The 20,019-nt window shown below is 38.6% G+C and overlaps 1 protein-coding gene across 7 annotated transcripts in view; it reads right to left on the bottom strand.

Moving 5' to 3' along the window:
* LOC132147492 (septin-9-like) overlaps nucleotides 1–20,019 on the bottom strand; it is a 101,594-nt gene that overhangs the window by 21,136 nt on the left and 60,439 nt on the right. The window contains exon 1 of one of the 7 annotated variants that reach the window (XM_059557087.1): nucleotides 4,183–4,327. The exons of the other annotated variants lie outside the window; for them this stretch is intronic. The gene's annotated coding sequence lies outside the window, so the exon portion shown is untranslated. Of the gene's footprint in view, nucleotides 1–4,182; nucleotides 4,328–20,019 lie in introns of those variants that run through there. 7 annotated transcript variants of the gene reach the window in all.

A 20,019-nucleotide genomic window follows, 5' to 3' on the forward strand; every position in this document is an offset into this window, starting at 1 on the left:
AGAAACGGTCTCAGCCCACAGTGTCCACAGTGCTCAGATCAAGCTGTGAGACCATATTTCATGAATCAGCCGCAACTTCCTGTTTGGGCCATCTGTAAAAGAAAGGCATCTTTACAAGCATGAGTGGTCTTCTAACTATCAACACTAACCGATTATATTTAGCTGAATAGGATTGAGACAGTATGTTAGTAGGGGAAATTCTGTTCAGTACTGATAAGCTGATAGTTATTTTCATGTTAACAGCGGATCTAATACAGCTTATACACTATTTATACTACGTCAAAATAAATGTAAAATACACTTATTCTCAGGAATGCATTAAATTGTTCAAAAGTGACAGTAAAAGACATTTATAATGCTACATAAGATATTTTTTTTTCTTATTTTTATCAGGTATATTAATTTGTAATATTATTTCACAAAACAACTGATTTTACTAAATAAATGCAGCCTTGGTGAGCATTAATAGACCCCCCCCCCATATCCAACATTGAGCTATAAAGATTACTTTAAAATATTTAATATATGTTGATAACCAATATAGTACAAATACATGGTGCATCGCTAACCTTTGTAGCCATAATGAAAGCACCTGTATGATTTGTCTGAATCAAGCAGCCACTTGAATGTGTAAAAGAAATAACTTAACTTTAGCTGATAAGACATTTCCTGTAAGCTCTGGAAAAATGGTCACAAACTCGTTCAATATGTCTGTTCTTCTCCTAAAACACATTCCCCAAAATGATTCCAAGAAAAAAAATATGACAAGATGATTCATATATCTTGTCTTCTACAATATATGTTTGTCAAATGGTACCATTACCATTTCAAAGATAGAGGGGGGGGGGAGGGACACCATTACTCAGGGGAGCCATCACTTGGCTAAAACCTTTACTTCTCAGAAATAAATGATTCCAGAAAAAAAAGTACTGCCTGGGATATGCCCGAGGATATGCAATATACAATGAGATGCATACAATTATATGAAAGATTATAATTAAGCACTGGAAAACTACAAAAGACACACAGAGCCAAGATCCAGCCGGTTAGAGTTACAGAATAATTCAAGCAAGGTCAGAGTGGGAAGATCAACAACTCGAGAAAGAGAGAGAGAGAGAGGGAAAGAGAGAGAGACAAAAGGAGAGAGGGAATAAGCAAGCTGTGGCCTCCCACAGAGAGCAGTTCAATGCAGAAGGGAAATTGATGTTAACTCTACACAAACACAGAGTGTTAGCCCACAGAGTACTGGGCCGGAGAGGATGACCTCTGATGCTCGGGGTTGTAAAAGCAGATGGAGTCATGCACACAATGGAAAAACGTCTGGAAGTGAGGGATATCGTACTCCCAAACTGGCAAAAGACAGCAGAAGTGCGAGTGAGCGATAAGAATGGTGTGAAAAACAATATGGAACAGGAAACATTCCGAAACGGTATGCTCATCCACTTTTACATTTGAAGAAACTGAAATGAAAATAAATATGTGACTTGGCTAACAACCTCACCAACTCCTAATGTTGTTATAGTATGTGTATTAACGTTCCTGACTGCCAAAATATTAAATGCACAAAGAGGAAATGTTCTGCCAACAAGCTTTTAGTCGAAATGAAGTCATCTGCAATCTTTTCCTCTGGCTAACTAGACATGAGCCACCTGTACAGCATAGCTGGAGTGATAGGACCTCTGGAAATCTGTCCCTGGCATTCTTAACACATAATCCAACGGTAGTCTTGAGGGGTTAAAGTGTATCTGTGGAATGACTGGAATGACCTTTGAAAGACGGATCATGGATCTGACCTCAATGTGAGAGCGCCGGACTTGACGACAACCAGAAGAAACACAGCATCTGGGAATCGAGGCAAAGCTAAAACAGCGCAGTGACATAACTTCTACGATGTGAAAGATCACATGAAAGATGAGATGAGAGATAAAACAAAAGCGATTCCACAGCAGGCTTCAGTTCTCAGGCAAACACGAATTCCTGTTGCAAAAGGGCCTTTTAACATTCACTATCAGTTCTTCAGAAGCAGACTCAAAAAGAGATTCCTGCACGCTATCTGTATAGAGATAAATGAACACATTCACTTAGCTCAGTCATATGACTGTCCAAATATGCTCAGAAAACCATCTTGAGTTGCTGATCCTTGAAATAGGTCTCATGACTAAAGTGATCAAATACAGTAAAACCGCCAGACAATACTTAAACGTCAACGGGCCAGAAAAACAAGCTACTGTTTATGAAAAAAAATAATGTTTACTTATGCTGAAATAGCCTAAGGTGACATTCAATGTTTATGTTGAAAGTCACTTGAATAATTTACACTTATAATGATGGTAAACAGGATTCGGTTGTTCACAGGAACAAGAATGACCACTGAAATAGTCCTCTGAAAGCATTATAAAGAAAAAGAATTACAGTTGGAGGCATACATTTTATTTCTTACCATCTGTTAAATTAGACATTCCCCAATACTTTGCATTGCAAATCAGTCCTGGTTATACAGATGTGATGACAGACACTCGCAGTGCCTATGAAAGCATGCTTGTGATAACCGCATGTGCCAGGCAGGTGTTTCTGACACTTAACCGGCACGGCTCTCTTCACCACAGAAGGTACAGGGTGACCACGCTCCATTACTGCCAAAGACCGAAGGGTTTAATGCTAGCAGACATATACAGGAAAGCAGAAACACACACACCACGAATATTCCCAACAAAGCCAATTATAGAAAACATTTCCATCCCGCAAGAATCCTTCTAAAAGTCATGTGGAGTTTTCAGTGGAAGTGGGCTGAAACCCTCAGAGGTCTGCTGCTCTGGGTTTGGGAGAGTATGAGTATGTCGACTGTATAAATAGAGAAAGGGCAGCGAGGAGTTTGAGATGACTCATCAAAATGAGGAGCTTCTCCCAAACGAGGAACGAAAAGTGGTTTCACTTTGTTAGCAGTGAACACCTCTGGCTCTCAATACGTCTAACAGTCTCTGACATGTTCCCAATGGCCACCTACAATGAGACACACAGAGTGTGCTAATGATTCTTGGCCTAAACTATTTATTTTTAGTTTAGTGTCTTTATTTCACATTAAGCTATGGATGTATGCCAAACCTTGTTGACAACCGAATGAAATGCTGACTATGCTGTTACTCTTCCCATATTTTTAACACCTCAACAAATGGTGATAAGTCTGTGAAAGTGTCATTGGTAGCAACTGAAAAGGGCTGAAATAAATGGATGAGAATTTTTTTTCTTCCCCACACAGAAACAAAAAGATAATGACATAGACGTGACCAAGATGGAGAACAAGAGAGTGTGGGGATTCTCTCCTGGTCCCCTGCAGGATGTGGGCAGGCAAATAAACAGTATAATATATTTAAGAAAGTTTTCAGGATTTAGTTTTTTGGTTTGTGATATTACATATTTCTTTGAGTCAATTAAGCAACTTTATCCAATTTCTCATTATTGTTATGTTTTAACAAGATGAATAAAAAAAAAAATCAGCATGAATAAAAACTTTACAATATAGAATCCATATTCAATCAATCAAACGTGAAAATTAAAAAATAAAATAAACTTAATAGCGTTAAAAAGGCTTCTTATCCTTTAAGCAAAAAAAAAAAATACAAATAAATAAATAAAATATATAATTTTTGTATTATGTTTTATCCTGGGGTGAAATAAAACCCTACCTACAGAAAAATTTCTTGAAAAATTAGCCTTTGAGGAGGTGAAATTACATAGGGCTAGCATGTCTGGGTCTCATGCAGCCCTGTAACCTGCACATGTTTAATTACAAGGCCAAGACAGAAGGTGCAGACAGGGAGTAAAGATGAAAAAGGAGAGCGGAACAGGCAAACACGCCCCCTCTGCAAACTCACAGATGCTTAAAGAGACTTAATAAATCTTCCCTTCTCAGAACCTTCCAGTTTAAACATCTGTGAAGCTCTAACATGGAAAACAGGCCGAGTCTCAGGCCTGAACATCGAAAAATCATACTTATAAAGACATGTATTTACAGACACACCAACATGTAAACAACAAAAGTCCTGCTCGTTTTTAAGTGATCTTTTCTGCAATGTTAGTCAATGCTTGTAAAGCAAGAGGGAGCAATACACAAACAGAACGGGAGACATCGAGTAAGAGAAAAGGAAAACGAGAGGAAAAGAGAGTGAAAGTGTGTTGACCTACCCTCTGCTCGTCCCAGCTCAGCCTTAAACCTCCAGTGTGAGCCTCAGCTGGAGTCTCTGGGCTTCTCTCTGACTCCACCTACACCGTGTCACGTGACACTAGCTCACCACACCCCTCTGCAACTCCAGAGAACTCGGTGAAAAGAGATGGCCAGAGAAAAGAGAGAGAGAAAGCAAGCAGGAAGCCTATCTGCCTGTCTATCCCTCCCAAGTCCACAATTGAGAGAAAACAGCGCAAGAGTTTAGACTGTCCAGCACCAATGACTTATGAGTCCTGAATTACCTGAGCTGAGCTTTTGTTCTTCCAATTCTTCCAAGAATTTGTGGGACCTTACTTATTCAGCGAAAAATGTTGAGAGAGATTGTTCTGTTTACACAAACACGTCTGGTTTACTATCCTTGAGGGAACTTTCCATAGGCTTAATGGTTTTTATACTTTACAAACCGTACATTCATCACTCTAAACCAACTCTACACCCAAACCTACCACTTCCAGAAAACTGTCTGCATTTCTACATTCGCAAGAAAAATCATTCTGTATGATTCACAAGCTTATTTATAAGCTGATTTATAAGCTCAATTTAGTGTGTGCAGTGCACGCATGTGTGTTTAAATAACATACATTATTTAAACATACGCATTATTTACTTAATATTGATTTAAATCTGAAATGAAAATCATTTTATGAAATTCACATAATAACTAATTCAATCAACTTATTTTATGAGTTATAACACATAGCTTGTGTTTCCAGCAAATCATTATTAAAATGATTTAAAAATTGCACACTATTTGAGGCCACTAATCAAATTTTTTTGCGTATAATGTCCTGAACAAGATCCCGACACTAATAATATAATTTGCAAAAAATAAATATACAAAACATTTAATAAATAAAATTAACTCCACTGTCTCTTTTTATTTTTGTTTAGTCTCGATCCAAACCGTGCCAAAAAAAACAGTCTCCCTAAATCAAAAGCAGATCTCCCATCATTCCTCACTGAGAGTTTAGAAGGAAAAGCACACCTTAACTTTTACAGAATCCTTTGACAGTACAAGGAGGCTTATATTACACTCCTAATCAATGAGTCCATCTGTCCACTTTTCAATGACCCATGCATGGAAAATTACTGTGCATTTCTATTTCATGCCTAGTCTCATGCTGCAAGTTGTATGTTGGAGGGAAAATGAGTAAGACTAATAATAACCTTGTTTACTACATCGAATCAGATGTGCCAGATTATTGTGGTCACTCTAAACGTGTATCATGAAACTGAACAGGCAGCCTTCAAGGCAACTCCTGGTGAAGGGCGTCATAAATTGCAGGCCGTAGCTCTTGACAATAAGCCACTTCCCTTCTTTCACCCACCAGAGGGGGGCTCGAGTTTCAACATCAGTTTTTATTAACACAGAGTGAAAATAAACCCTTCCAAGTTTACAACAATTCCAAGAGCCAGCGTTCCCATTCTCTGGGGGCAAATCCTTTGGCTCTCTGCATCTCTGCACTTTTTCTGGGAGGCCTCCTTTCTGCTTTCCTTCTGAAGTGCTTGTGAAAGCAACAAACTCTGTGTTTAAAAGGAGACCGCATACTAGATAAACTGCTCAAACCTGTGGTTAGAACAGCACAGGCATTTACTTAATTGTTTGAGCACCCCCCCAAAAAAAGGCTAATCGTTTGCCAAAGTTTTCCCAGATGCTATTTGTAGGAAGCCAGCGAGATCTCTCCTTCTCCTCCAACAAAGAAACAAGAAAGCAAGAAAGCAGGAGATCTTGTGAACATGCAGCCATCATGCAATGATCAAATCTCAACATGCACCCATCTCCAGTGTTTACTGACTTTCTCCAACCAGGTTTCCTATTTGGTTTCTGGAAAGCCCAGCATGCAGATGTTAGAAGAAGAAAAAGAAGTTGCATGGGAGGAAGACATTTGTTCCCTTGCTAGGAGGTCTTACAGCAGATAAACAATGGAGCTGCGCCATCTTTGTTCCCCAGTGCTGAGAAAGACAGGCTGATTTATTCTTCTCCTACAATAATGCAAACCATTTGTCTTAAGGCTTCACTTTTACAGTGGTCACAAGTGCACCGTTTACATGGTTGTGAAAGAATGTAATACAGAACATGAACCCAACTGAGACTGTGTTATGACCAAAACAACTCACAGAACACATAGAAAAGCAACTTTCAATACAAATTCACCTTAATTCTAGCTAGTAAAAAAAAATGCCAATCAGGGATTTTCAGTCTCACTATCTTAAGTAATTGGGTTTAACTTATAGTGCAAAATCATGCTTACTGCTAGTTTCCATCATTGGAACATTATTAACCTAATCTTAATTGAACTAAATCATCTGTTCAAATAATTGTTATTTATTTACATTTGCTGCAGTGGGAAACTTAAAACCCCAGGCCACATGAAACAAACAAGAGCTTGGAATCAGATCATTATTAGCTCATAATTTGGCACAGATTACTCACTCACATCAGGGTCCCACTGGGTAATTTAGATTTCTTCCTACTTAAACCACAAGTGTAAACAGAGTGAGTGCTATTTCGTTATATAAAGTCAAACAGTCTAAGATAACCATAAACCACTCTGCATTTGATAACTGGGTCTGCTGGGAGCTGTGCTGGGAAAGGAGGTCATATGCATTACTGTAGGTAAGGGCTTCTATAAGGTGAGGATAAATTCACTTTAGGATTTTTTCCAAAAACTTTGCCAAGTTACTGAAATATTTAAAAGATATTTAGTGTTTGTCTCTAAGAAGCAAGTAAACTCGATATCAAAAGAACAGAACTGTGTTTTCTGCTTCTATTTTGCTTCCACGTTTTGTCTGTCAAACAGGCAGCATGTATTAGTCTTAGACATAAATTGTACACAAAAAGTGTACACATATCTATCTTCTTTTGTGTATAGCCTTTAATAAACTAACACTTTTTCACAATAGCTTTTTATCGTTTTCTCAGATTTCAATTTCACTTGCAGCAAAACAACACAATCACTATCTTTAAAAACACTGTTAAAAATGTATATACATTTTTATACTGTATATTATAAAGTTGTGATAAATTATTTTAGTGTATAGACCTAATTGTACAGGTGCATCTCAATAAATGAGAATGTCGTAGAAAAGTGTATTTCAGAAATTCAACTCAAATTGTAAAAACTAGTGTATTAAATAAATTCAATGCACACAGACTGAAGTAGTTTAAATCTTTGGTTCTTTTAATTGTGATGATTTTGGCTCACATTTAACAAAAACCCACCAATTCAATATCTCAACAAATTAGAATATGTTGATATGCCAATCAGCTAATCAACTCAAAACACTTGAATAGGTTTCCTGAAACTTCAAAAAGGTCTCTCAGTTTGGTTCACTAGGTTACACGACTGCTGATCTGACAGTTGTCCAGAAGACAATCATTGACACCATTCACAAGGAGGGTAAGCCACAAACATTCTTTGCCAAAGAAGCTGGCTGTTCACAGAGTGCTGTATCCAAGCATGTTAACAGAGAGTTGAGTCAAAGAAAAAAGTGTGGAAGAAAAAGATGCACAACCAACCGAGAGAACCTCAGCCTTATGAGGATTGTCAAGAAAAAAATAAATTCAAGAATTTGAGTGAACTTCACAAGGAATGGACTGAGGCTGGGGTCCAGGCATCAAGAGCCACCATACACAGATGTGTCGAGGAATTTGCTGAAACACAGACAACGTCAGAGGCGTCTTACCTGGGCTAAGGAGAAGAACTGGACTGTTGCCCAATGGTCCAAAGTCCTCTTTTCAGATGAGAGCAAGTTTTGTATTTAGTTTTGAAACCAAGGTCCTAGAGTCTGGAGAAAGGGTGGAGAAGCTCATAGCCCAAGTTGCTTGAAGTCCAGTGTTAAGTTTCCACAGTCTGTGATGATTTGGGGTGCAATGTCATCTGCTGGTGGTCCATTGTGTTTTTTGAAAACCAGAAAATATTAAAACACTTCATGTTTCCTTCGGCTGACCAGCTTTTTGAAGATGCTGATTTCATTTTTCCAGCAGGATTTAAGGCAGTAATTAAAGAACAAGGAACCCCTACCAAGTAACATGTACAGTAAATGAACTTACTTTCCAGAAGGCCAACAATTCACTAAAAAAATATTTTAAAATTTTAAAATTTTTATTTTTTATTGGTCTTATGAAGTATTCTAATTTGTTGAGATAGTGAATTGGTGGGTTTTTGTTAAATGTAAGCCACAATTATCACAATTAAAAGAACCAAAAGACAAACTACTTCAGTCTGTGTGCATTGAATTTATTTAACACACAAGTTTCACAATTTGTGTTGAATTACTAGGGCTGGGTACCGAACTTCGATGCCTTTATGGTATCGAACGAAAAACTTCGATACTATGAGTATCAAAAAATTATTTATCTTTCGGTGCCAAATTTCGGTTCCAAAAGCCAAGCAGCCGTTTTTTGTTTTTTTGCCAAGTGGCTGTGTCGGTGTGAGCTTGTAGCATACATGCATGTAAGGACCTAAATTCGCCGTGATTGGCTGTCCACCACCATGTGACGTGACGGGGAGGATTTCTGAAGATACTCGCAGTCACACAACAAAAAAAGTGTAGTTGTTTTTTCTCAAAACGTTTCAGTTTTACAATGCCAAAGAGTTCTAAAGTGTGGCTACACTTAATAAAAGTGGATGCCGAGTCAGCAAAGTGCAACATATGCGATAAGAGCATTGCAACAAAAGCCAGCAATACCACCAATTTAATGAAGCATTTGTTTGGATGAGTGTTTTTCCCTCCCTCCCGGTTTAGTTTGGTCTACTCCATTGAGTATCTTGAAACACAAGTCATCTAAATAACAGAGAGAGAGACAGATTTATCCGGTACAGCGAATTTCTCTTAGCAGCAGGCCACTGTATACGTTCACTTAAAACATAACCAATTGTGTTTACGAGAATACATGCAGAGACATTTATTTTGATATAATTGTGTGTGTATGTGTTCATTCAGAAGTTACGATACGCGAAAGATGAATTCATTCTCTGTACGCGCATTGTCTGAAATGGTGATCGCAGCGCGTGCTTTCAATGAGTGAGCGCAAGCTCCGAACGCGCGCAAATTGTTTAAAACGCTTGAATCAGCAAGATTTAGAAACAAGTGCAAACGATCAGCTACGATCTATTTCACCACTTCAAGCGAGTTAACAACGCGAATCAAGTAAGAAAATTTACATCACTCACGATAGCCCATCGGACTGGAAAACACAATTGCCCCGGGACGTGGGGCTAACAAGCCCTGCACCTCAGATCCATCCAGTTTGTGAAACACTGGTTTCGTTAAACAAAATAAATGCTTATTTTAAAAGATTGACTCAAAAGAATCATCGGTTCACTAATCGGATCATGAACTTGTATTACCGAGCCAAAGATTATCTATTATTGAACATCTCGAATGAATAAAGACTAAAAGGTCATTTGTAAAGCACATAAAGCTATTGTTTGAGTTTATAAACTTCTATTTCATGCATGGTTCGTATGGATCTGTTAACTGAATGCAAAGTGTGAGTTCTAGAAGAATGTTTGTGTCTTGATGAGCATGTATCGCTCACTAGGAGTCGCTAAATGACCAGCTGCTGTTCTTTTTTTTTTTTTTTTTTCTTCAAATGGAGGATCAGTTGCCCTATTGGTTAAAATCCCCAAACTGTTTACTTAAATATTAAATTAATAAATGACATCAAAACAGGCACGTTTGCATTATGGTGTGGTGGGCTGCTGTGGGCCAGAAAGTCCAGGGCCACTTTTTGGTGGCTCATCCCTATCCAAAAAGCACAACCAGTTGTATTAATAATGTTATCCTGAGTGTGAAGTGTTACCAGAATTTGTTTTAATTAAGGTGAAAATCAAAGTTTTATGTTTAATGTATTTGTGTTGATGTTGAAATGGATTTTAAAACATATGGTATCGAAAAAAAGTATCGTTAGGAATCGGTATCGAAACTGAGGTATCGAAATTGGCACCGGATCGAAAGATTTTGAACAATACCCAGCCCTATGAATTACTGAAATAAATGAACTTTTCCATGACATTCTAATTTATTGAGATGCACCTGTATTTCTGTCATGACAACTCTCAGAGGGACTGGCATGGTAATGTACGTGAAAAATTGTTAATGTGCTTGGTTTTGGCAAAATAGATCTGCTACTAAGACAGAGCAAGTACTAAGACTTGCAACTGCTAATACATCATGCATTTAAGAAATACTGCTGCACACACACATACATATATATATACATATATATATATATATATATATATATATGAAACATGTCTACGTCACTGTGTGGGAAGATTTGCATATCAGCGCTCAAATGTTCACACAAAGAAAGAAGGCGCAACTTTCATTCTCGCTGTTACTGCCGGCACCATGTTGTGGAGACGCTGTGTGTTAGTTGTGAAAGCAAAGCTACTTTGTTTGGCCTTCCAGGAGAGGACACAACTAGAAATCAGTAGTTAAGTTGTATTTACAACACTGTTCTGGAACAGTTCAACCCAAATAATCAGATGTGTGCAGTGCATTTATACGGAGAACGAGGACTGTGATGTGACATACAGCCAAGTATGGTGACCCATACTCAGAATTCGTGCTCTGCATTTAACCCATTCAAAATGCACACACACCAGGGCTCTACAGTGCGAGTGTTTCACTCGCATTTGCGCCTAAAAATAGTTATGTGCGAACTTGAAAAATAATTTACGAGCACAGTGTGCGAGTGACGGGCTGTTCTCAATACACTGAACAACAGCGCGATGAAGCAATGCATACCATTGATTTCACATGGAACTGAGCAACATAGACAGTATATAAAAGAGCAAGAGGACGTGACAGCGTCGCGGCTGCGCGATGTGAAAACATAGACAGTATGTGTGAAAATAGCATGATGACACACTTAACTTTATGCAAATGAGAGCGACGATTCGCAACCAATGAGCCAATCACTGAAATAGTGTGGGAATGTGCGGGAGCTGCTGGATTTTAAGTGAGAGAGTCAAGTGAGGTAAAAACTGGAAAGAAAATATTGGTAGCTGCTATAAAAATGAACATAAGTTTTTATTTTAAGCGAAAAAGAGATGAGGAGAAAGAGGAATCAGGTGAGGGGGATATGGAAGGTTTAACTAACTTTATCGAGGTTTCTTCACAAGATTTACCTGAAGCTGAGAACAACTTTAGCGAACCTACGGTGACTAGCGCTGTCACTTCTGCGTCCACTGCAGCCGGCAGAGAGAGATCATATAAATTTAATGTCAATTGGTTTAACATTTTCCCATGGCTGGATTTCGAGAACAACCTCATGTTCTGCAAATATTGTAGAGGGCAGAAACAGGCTGGCAACTCGTCGTTTGTGTCAGGAAATCCACATTTGAAAAAAGATAGCGTAACGAAACATAACATCTCGCGGCGGCATATTCAGAGTAGAGACCTGTACATGTTGAGACAGGAGAAACCATCGAGCACGGTGTCAGCAGCCTTGAAAAGGCAAGTGCTGCTATCTGAGGAGGAGAAGAGGAGGCAGCTGAAAATAAAGATAAACATTGCATATTTTATTGCGAAAGAAAAGGGAACCTTTTGTCAAATTTGGGCCTCTTATCAGACTCCACCACAAAAACGGAGTTGACATTAATCCCACATACGACAATGATGTAAGATGTGCGGAGATGATCGGTCAAATTGCTGACATAATGAGAGAGGGCCTGTCAGCGAAGCTTAAAGCCGCAAAGTATCTAGCCGTTCTAATAGACGGAGACACTGATATATCCAACACCGAATGCGAGATTGTTTATGTGCGCTTGTTGGAGGATGGGAAGCCAGTCAATCTCCTGGTCGGACAACAGACCCTTGAACACTCCCATGCCATAGGTAAGTTGTTTCTCTTTATAGGCTTTATTCTTGTGTAAAGTTGAATATTGCTGCAATAATTATAAAACTTTGTGTCCAGGGTAACGTTAACATTATAAAGTAAATGAAGTAAATTTACGTAGCTAACAATCACTTCGCTACAACTTCATATCTGTGTGGGCTTTTACCATGTAAAACACTGCGACTCGTAAACAATCTATGCTTTCATTTATAGCAACTTTATTTTTCTAAATTAATCAACAGATATAATAATCATTTGAAATAATCAAAATAATCATTAGTTGCAGCACTAAAGTTGAATCATATTCGCAATGGAGATAGAATTTAGTTTGTCAGAAAGAGTTTTGTATAACTGAATTGTTTTTTTGTGTTGTCAATTGAGGTGTTTTGGATGCCACAAGACAAGTCTTATAGTGGCCTGTGGGAGACCATGTTGACAAAGGACCCTTACAGGCTTGACTATAAGGTAGGCCAACAGTACTGAGTGGTTGCGTATGGTATCCTTCTAAGGTTGGTTTTGATAAGTTAATGGTAAGAGTTTAAATGAAATTGAAAAGTATCTTCTTTTCTCTAGAACATACTGGAGTTGGTGCAGATTATGCTGGTGCTGCCCATTTCAGCTGCCCAGTGTGAGCGAGGCTTCTCTGCGCAGAATCGCATTAAGACTTCATCAAGAAGCTGCCTTGGGGTCTCCACCACCGAAGACCTGATGAGGATCAGCCTGGAGGGGCCTTCTGTCGAGGAGTTCGATCCCACTCCTGCTGTGAACCGCTGGCTGACCTCCAAGCGTTCCAGACGGCCAACATATAAAAGCAACTGGACAACTGATATCCTTTGCATCTGATATACCAATTTTACACATGCAGTATATGCATGAAATTTGTTCATTTGTTTAATAAACAAATAAAAAAACAAACACTTTTTTTGTACTGTGCTCCTAAATTTCTTTGTGTGCTCCTAAATTTTTTCATTTAGGAGCACCTGTACTCCTTGGGAAAAAAGTTAGCGTAGAGCCCTGCACACAGCAGTGAACACACACATACCATGAACACACACCCGGAGCAATGGTCAGCCATTTATGCTGCAGTGCCCGGGAAACAGTTGGGGGTTCGGTGCCTTACTCAAGGGCACCTCAGTCGGCCCGAGACTCAAACCCACAATCTTAGGGTTAGGATTCAAACTCTCTAACCACTAGGCCATGACTCCCAACCAAACCTGAGCTGCTGAGCGGCGTTTGGATATATATTTAAAATGTATACTGCGTGCTTTTTCTCTCAAAAGCAAAATAAACCCATAAAAAACTGAGTGTTGAGAAGGCATCAGTTTAAAACGCATCTGATTACAGAGATGTGGAAGTTTGCACAAGCTCTGAATTTCAGTAGTCCAGTAAAGTCCAATCATGCCACGTTTATTTATTTAGTACTTTATGCAATAGATAGCCTTAAATCAAGCAGCTTTACAGTATTATTAAACATGAAAACCAGAGTCAGTGTCACTTTCAGTTAGAATTACAACTTGATTTTCTGTTATAAAGCAGCTCTGCAGTGTGGAGCTAGCTAATGATAAAATCTTTTTATTAGTGTAGAAAAAAACATTTCATTAAAGTTATAGTTGGTTTGCATATATGGTTTGCAGAATGTAAAGCTAAGATTATCATAACCCTGTAAGGTACTTTAAGAGAGATTATGTTGTGAATAAAAAATAAAACGTCTTATCACCTTTATTTTATATATGAGGGCGATTTTGCCTAATTGTCAGTTAACTACGGCCTTGTGTAGTGAAAGCCACTCAATCTGAAAACAGGTGATGGTGATTTACTACTAATAACAGGACTGGCTTTACTGATGAGACGCGCATGATAAATCGAATGCGATTAATTGCGAAGCCCCATATCACCCACCCCTATCACAACGCACTGGATAGCTGGCCAATCACAGCACACCTCACTTTTCAGAACGATGAACTTTGTAAAAACCAACATTTCAGAAAGGCTGGGGGCATAGAGGAGAAACAATAATGTACATTACGTGGAAAATAATGTCTCTTTTTAACCTCAAACTGCATAATCACATTGCATTACATCAAATACACAAAATTTAAATTGTGGATTTAAAATTTTTTCACTATTTGAGGCCACTAATCAAATTTCTTGCTTCCAATTTCCTGTACAAGATCTCAATACTAATAATATAATTTGCAAAAAATAAATATATATTTAATAATACACTTAATAAATAAATTTTGTAACCCCAGTTTTTATTTTTCTTTAGTCTTGTTCCAAACCCTGCCAAAACACATTCTTTTTTTGATCAGTGTCCCTAAATCACTGATCATTGTTCCCCCCAAGCTGACCACAAAACTTGGAGACCTGGACATCAACACCTCCCTGTGCAACTGGATTATGGAATTTCTGACCAACAGACCTCAGCATGTTAGGTCAGGCCACACCTGCTCCACCACCATCACACTCAACACCGGCGTACCACATCAAGTTTGCAGATGACACCACGGTGATTGGCCTTATCAGAGACAAAGATGAGACTGCCTACAGGGAGGAGGTTCAGCACCTGGCCACATGGTGCGCTGACAATAACCTACTCCTTAACACCAGTAAGACAAAGGAGCTCATTGTGGACTTCAAGAAGAAGGAAGGAAGCACGCATGACCCCATCAACATTAACGGGATGGTTGTTGAACGTGTCTCCAGCTTCAAGTTCCTGGGAACCATCATCTTGGAGGACCTGTCCTGGCTGGACCACAAACACCTCCAGCCTGGTCAAGAAGGCTCACCAGCGCCTCTTCTTCCACAGAACACTGAAGAAGGACCAGCTGTCTTCAGCCATCCTGATGAACTTTTACCGGTGTGCAATCGAGAGCATCCTGACCAGTTGCATCACAGTCTGGTATGGGAACTGCTCAGTTGCTGACCGCAAGGCACTGCAGCAGAGGGTGGTGAAAACCACCCAAAGCATCACAGGGACACCACTTCCTGCTATTGAGGACATCCAGAGAAAAAGCTGTCTACGTCGAGCTCGCAGCATTCTTAAGGACTCTTCTCACCCTGACCACAGACTGTTTAACCTCCTGCCCTCCGGGAGGCGCTTCAGGAGCCTCCGGACAAGGTCCCGCAGACTCACAGAACAGCTTTCCCCCTACATACTGAATTCTGCCCTCTGACACCCCCCAACACCCCCCCCCCCACACACACAGACTCCTCACCCCTCCTCATCACTACATCTGATTTATTTACAAACAAGCAAAACAAACAAAACAGTTCACTTGTTATTACTTGCACTACTGTCTGTTTATCCAGAATACTGAATAATCTGTTTGCACACTGGAATATTTATCTATGCACTTTTTTTACTGTCCATTGCACTAGTGTAAATAATGTTCATATGTTCTGCTTATAGTGTACATACATTTATTACATAATCCATCTGTATATCATGCTGATAGTATTTAAAAATCTGTAAATTATATACATAGCCTTTTATGTATATTTATTGTAAATTTGTAACATATTGTAGACACTGTATATACTGTACTAACTGCTTATTGCACTTCTGGTTAGATGCTAACTGCATTTTGTTGCCTTGTACCTTACATGTGCAATGACAAAGTTGAATCTAATCTAATCTAAATCAAAAGTAAATAAAATTACAAAATAAAATTTTAATAACATCAGATGGCTATGGCTAGAATTGTAATATAGGTGCATCTTTAGTCAGTAGTCACAATTCTTGATTTCAGAACAGAAGAAAAAGATTCATCTGCATTGACACATCACAGCAGTCCCCTGAGAGAATGCCCATTATCATGACATATGCAGAAAAAGCTACATCAGATAACTGATCACGCAACATGCGTCACAACAAAACAACAGCAGTATCACTTTACAACTGCCTGTGTCTCCTCAGCACTCTGACTGCACAGTGACCCCCATCTTTGGATCCAGTGCTAATTTGTCTGATCAACAGCTTGGCTTGCACTGCTGGGATTGAGTTTATCCCCTGAAGAACATGCAGACAGATGGATAAGAACAGATATCATTATTCCTGCTGGATGCCAAGAGACACATGATATGGCCACAAGCGGCTGTCACAAGCCATGTCCGTCTGGCCCTGGGTGTGGGGGTACAGCTGGGCACAGAGGGTCTCTGACCCAGACACAAGAGCAGGGGAGCCAGCTGTACATGCTCATCCCCAGTCAAAACCACAAGGCCCAAGTCGAGAAAGAGGAAACCTGGGGTTTGTAAATGGATAAGAGCTGCACAAATCACACACTCACAGTTGTAGAAGGCTGCCTTCACACTACGGCTCCGCAGAGTCAGGCCCAACAGCCAGAGAGATGACAGAGACTCTATAGACTCATATTGAGCTTGCGGGTCTGTTTGATCCCTTGTTTTAAAACACTACCCTACTGCCACTGCTCATGAAATACATAGATGAGGTTGTCAAAATTAGAATACTGGGACAGAAGCATCAATTAAAATGCCATGAATTAAAAAATAAAAAAACCTAACCGCACACTATTTGATCATTTATTATCTTATTATACTTTTGACTAAATCTGCTCACGAGTTAAATTACATTTGTAAAACTTTATAATTATTGCAAATTACTAACATATCATAGTGAAAAACATAGAAAAAAATTGTGTAGTATAACATCAATATCGGTTCCTGATACTTATTTTTTTTTTTTAAACATATTTTTATTGAAAGACATGGGCCATAACAATAACATTTCCAAAAAAAAAAAAAAAAAACTAAACATTTTATATTCGTTCTGCTCTAACTATTTCGACATATTTTTGCTTGCCATAAAAAAAGAAGAAAAAAAAAGTCCACAATAAAACCTAATTCGGTCACTTTCTGTGATTCTCCACGGCATATTTGAAGATCTATGCAAGCAAAAAATAATTAATGAATGAATAAGAACTGCGGTCTTCTACAGTACTTCAAATATGCCGTGGATAATCACAGAAAGTGACCGCATTCAAGAACATTGTTGCAGCATCTCTCAAGCAACGAATAAACACCGCTAACTTGGAGAATGCAGTGAAAACTCTTCTTCTCGCGTCCGCCCTAGACCCTCGGCACAAACATCTCAGGTTTCTCGATGAAAACATGAGAGAAGTAATAGAAAAATTTTTTTTTGAACATTATCAGAACGTTTTCCTTGATGCGAGTGGTGCGGATGTAGCCGCTGCCACCAACGATGAAGAGGATGCAATGCCCACTCTTCAGAAAAGGCTGAGCCAGTTCTTCAGCGATGATTACAGAGAGTCCAGCCGAGACGAGTGGGAACAGTTCTTGCTGGAGCCATGTATTCCACCAGATGAGGATCCCATTCAGTGGTGAAACGAAAACACGAAGCACTTCACAAAACTTATTCGCTTAGCACACCGTTATTTGTGAGTCCCGCCAACGTCTGTGCCGTCAGAGCGCGTTTTCTCCGCTGACAGTTTCAAAGTTAAGTGTAAGCTACATTCTGTACAATAGCCTAATTGCTGCAGGTTGCTTTACGTTTTTTCTTTGTTCACTGTTTTTTTGCTTTTAATCTATACTTTTGTTTGTTTGCACGCATAAATAAAGGTTTTCAGCTACAAAACACGATGTGTAATGTTCAAGCTTATTGTGTGTAAGCTTGTTCAAAAATGACGGAAACAATAAATGTTGCTGAAAAATATTAATTAACGTCTGTCTCGTTAAACTTAATTTAAATAAACAAATATTCGAATATTCGTTTTTTGTGAGCTCAAACATTCGAATGGGATATTTGCGGAAAACGCCCATCCCTAATTTTAACTATCTTCCCAATCCCACCCACACCATCCAAAAAAAAAACAGTTAAATAGTTATTATACAAACACAGGAATAGTTATTATACAAAGGCTAAGTAAGACATGTCCACATATTTTCAAATAAGCACATCATATATACACATATCAATCAGTGGAGTGAGAGGTATCTAATATTGCCTGTATTGATATTTGGTTATTTTCCAGTAGATGTATAAAAAGATCCCATATTTTATGGTAATCTCTTAGTTTGCCCTTTATACTGTAGGTTATTCTTTCCAATGCAATACAATGTGACAGATCTTTTAACCAATGATCAATAGATGGACCTTCTATGTTCTTCCAGTAAAATGCTACTAAACGTCTTGCAATAACGGGACAAATGTCAATCATTTTAGTGTGATTACCTGATAATGATAGAATTAAACCCAAAGCACAAATTTCAGGGGTCGTTGGAATTAGTTTTGAAATAACTGAAGAAATTAGTGCTGTCACTTTTTGCCAGAATGTCTTGATCCCCTCACATTCCCAGATACAATGGAAGAATGTTCCCTTATGTTTTTGGCATTTAAAACAGATATCTGGAATTTCCGGATTAAACCTGTTTAACTTTTCAGGGGTGACATATGTACGCATTACCCAGTTGTATTGGATCAGCCTAAATCTAGTGTTAATTGACAAATTCTGGGCTTTAACACATATCTGGCTCCATTCTGAATCTGGAAGGTCATATTACAAATCTATACCCCAAGCAATTCTCTTGGAATCAGATGATTCTTTAGAACTGTTTACAAATTTGCAATAAAACAGTGAAATTTGGTTTGTACTAAGTTCCTCATAAAACATAGCCTTTTCTAATTCTGTTAGTAGAGGTCTAGATAGTGAATGATTTTGCTTGACATTGATATAACTGCGAATTTGCAAATATTAAAAAAAGTGTTTCATTGGGATTCCAAATTTTTCATTAAGATCTTTAAAGGACATCAATGTATCTCCCTCAAACAAATCCCCAACCTTACGAATGCCCTTTAGTGCCCATTGTTTAAAGCCAGAGTCATTTGCTCCTGGTCTGAAGTCCCTATTGCCCCAAATAGGAGAGAAGTAGGAAAGAGTTGGGACTACTCCCAATGTGTGCTGAACATCATTCCATACTATCAAAGTATTTTTAACAAAGGGATTTTTGGTAGTCTTTTTTAGATTTTTATACAAGTCAGAGTACAAAAACATATCCATCCCTATACCTTTTGCAATTGCAACTATAGATTCTATTTCTACCCAGGGTAATTTCGGCTGTAAGGAGAACCAATAAGTGGCACAAGTCAACTGGGCAGACCAATAGTACCACTGCAAATTGGGTAAACGTAAACCTCCTCTGTCATAAGGGAGATATAACAATGTTAGGCGAAGGCATAACACGGATCACAAGCATATTATCTGCTATATGCTCCCACAAACAAGCGGCTAAACATATTAGAAATAGAACAGCCTATAATAGAAACTGGAATAACCACAAAGAAAAAAAAAAAAAAAAACTGATTATATCAAGTTAACAATATTAAGCGAATTATAATAAAGAGAACTACTAAATTCAAATATGAAAAGTTAGAAGTCACTGACCACAACCTCACCGGATTCCATCAGCCAAGTTACTTTGAACTGTCAATCATATTTCCATCCATTATCAGTCCCAAACGTAAAAAAAAAAAAACATATAGTTGTATATATTTTGTAACAAGACAGTTCCTTTCTTCTGTATTCGGTCTTCTTGGTTGAAGGATTAAGAGCTTGAATCCTTTAGGTTGCGAATTAAATTTTCCACCTCAGCTGGATTCTCAAAAATGCAGTCTAGTCCTGAATGGGTGACGCGCAAAACAACAATTCCATATCGGATGTCCATGGCTTAAAGCTGTTGCTTCACCTCGTAGAATTTTCTTCTATTCAGATGCGTTTCTCTGGCGATATCCTGAAAAAACTTTACTTCACGTTCGTCATATTTTACCTTGCCTTTGGCCCGCACAACTTGCAGCACTTTGTTTTTATCCTTAGAATTCAAGAAGCACATAATGAGTATTCTGGGAGCGTTCCGATCTCGGCGGTCCTGTAAGCGGTGAGCTCTTTCAATGATTATCGGGTTGGCAAAA

This window comes from Carassius carassius, chromosome 1, assembly GCF_963082965.1.
Source record: "Carassius carassius chromosome 1, fCarCar2.1, whole genome shotgun sequence".
Classification (NCBI taxonomy): domain Eukaryota; kingdom Metazoa; phylum Chordata; class Actinopteri; order Cypriniformes; family Cyprinidae; genus Carassius; species Carassius carassius.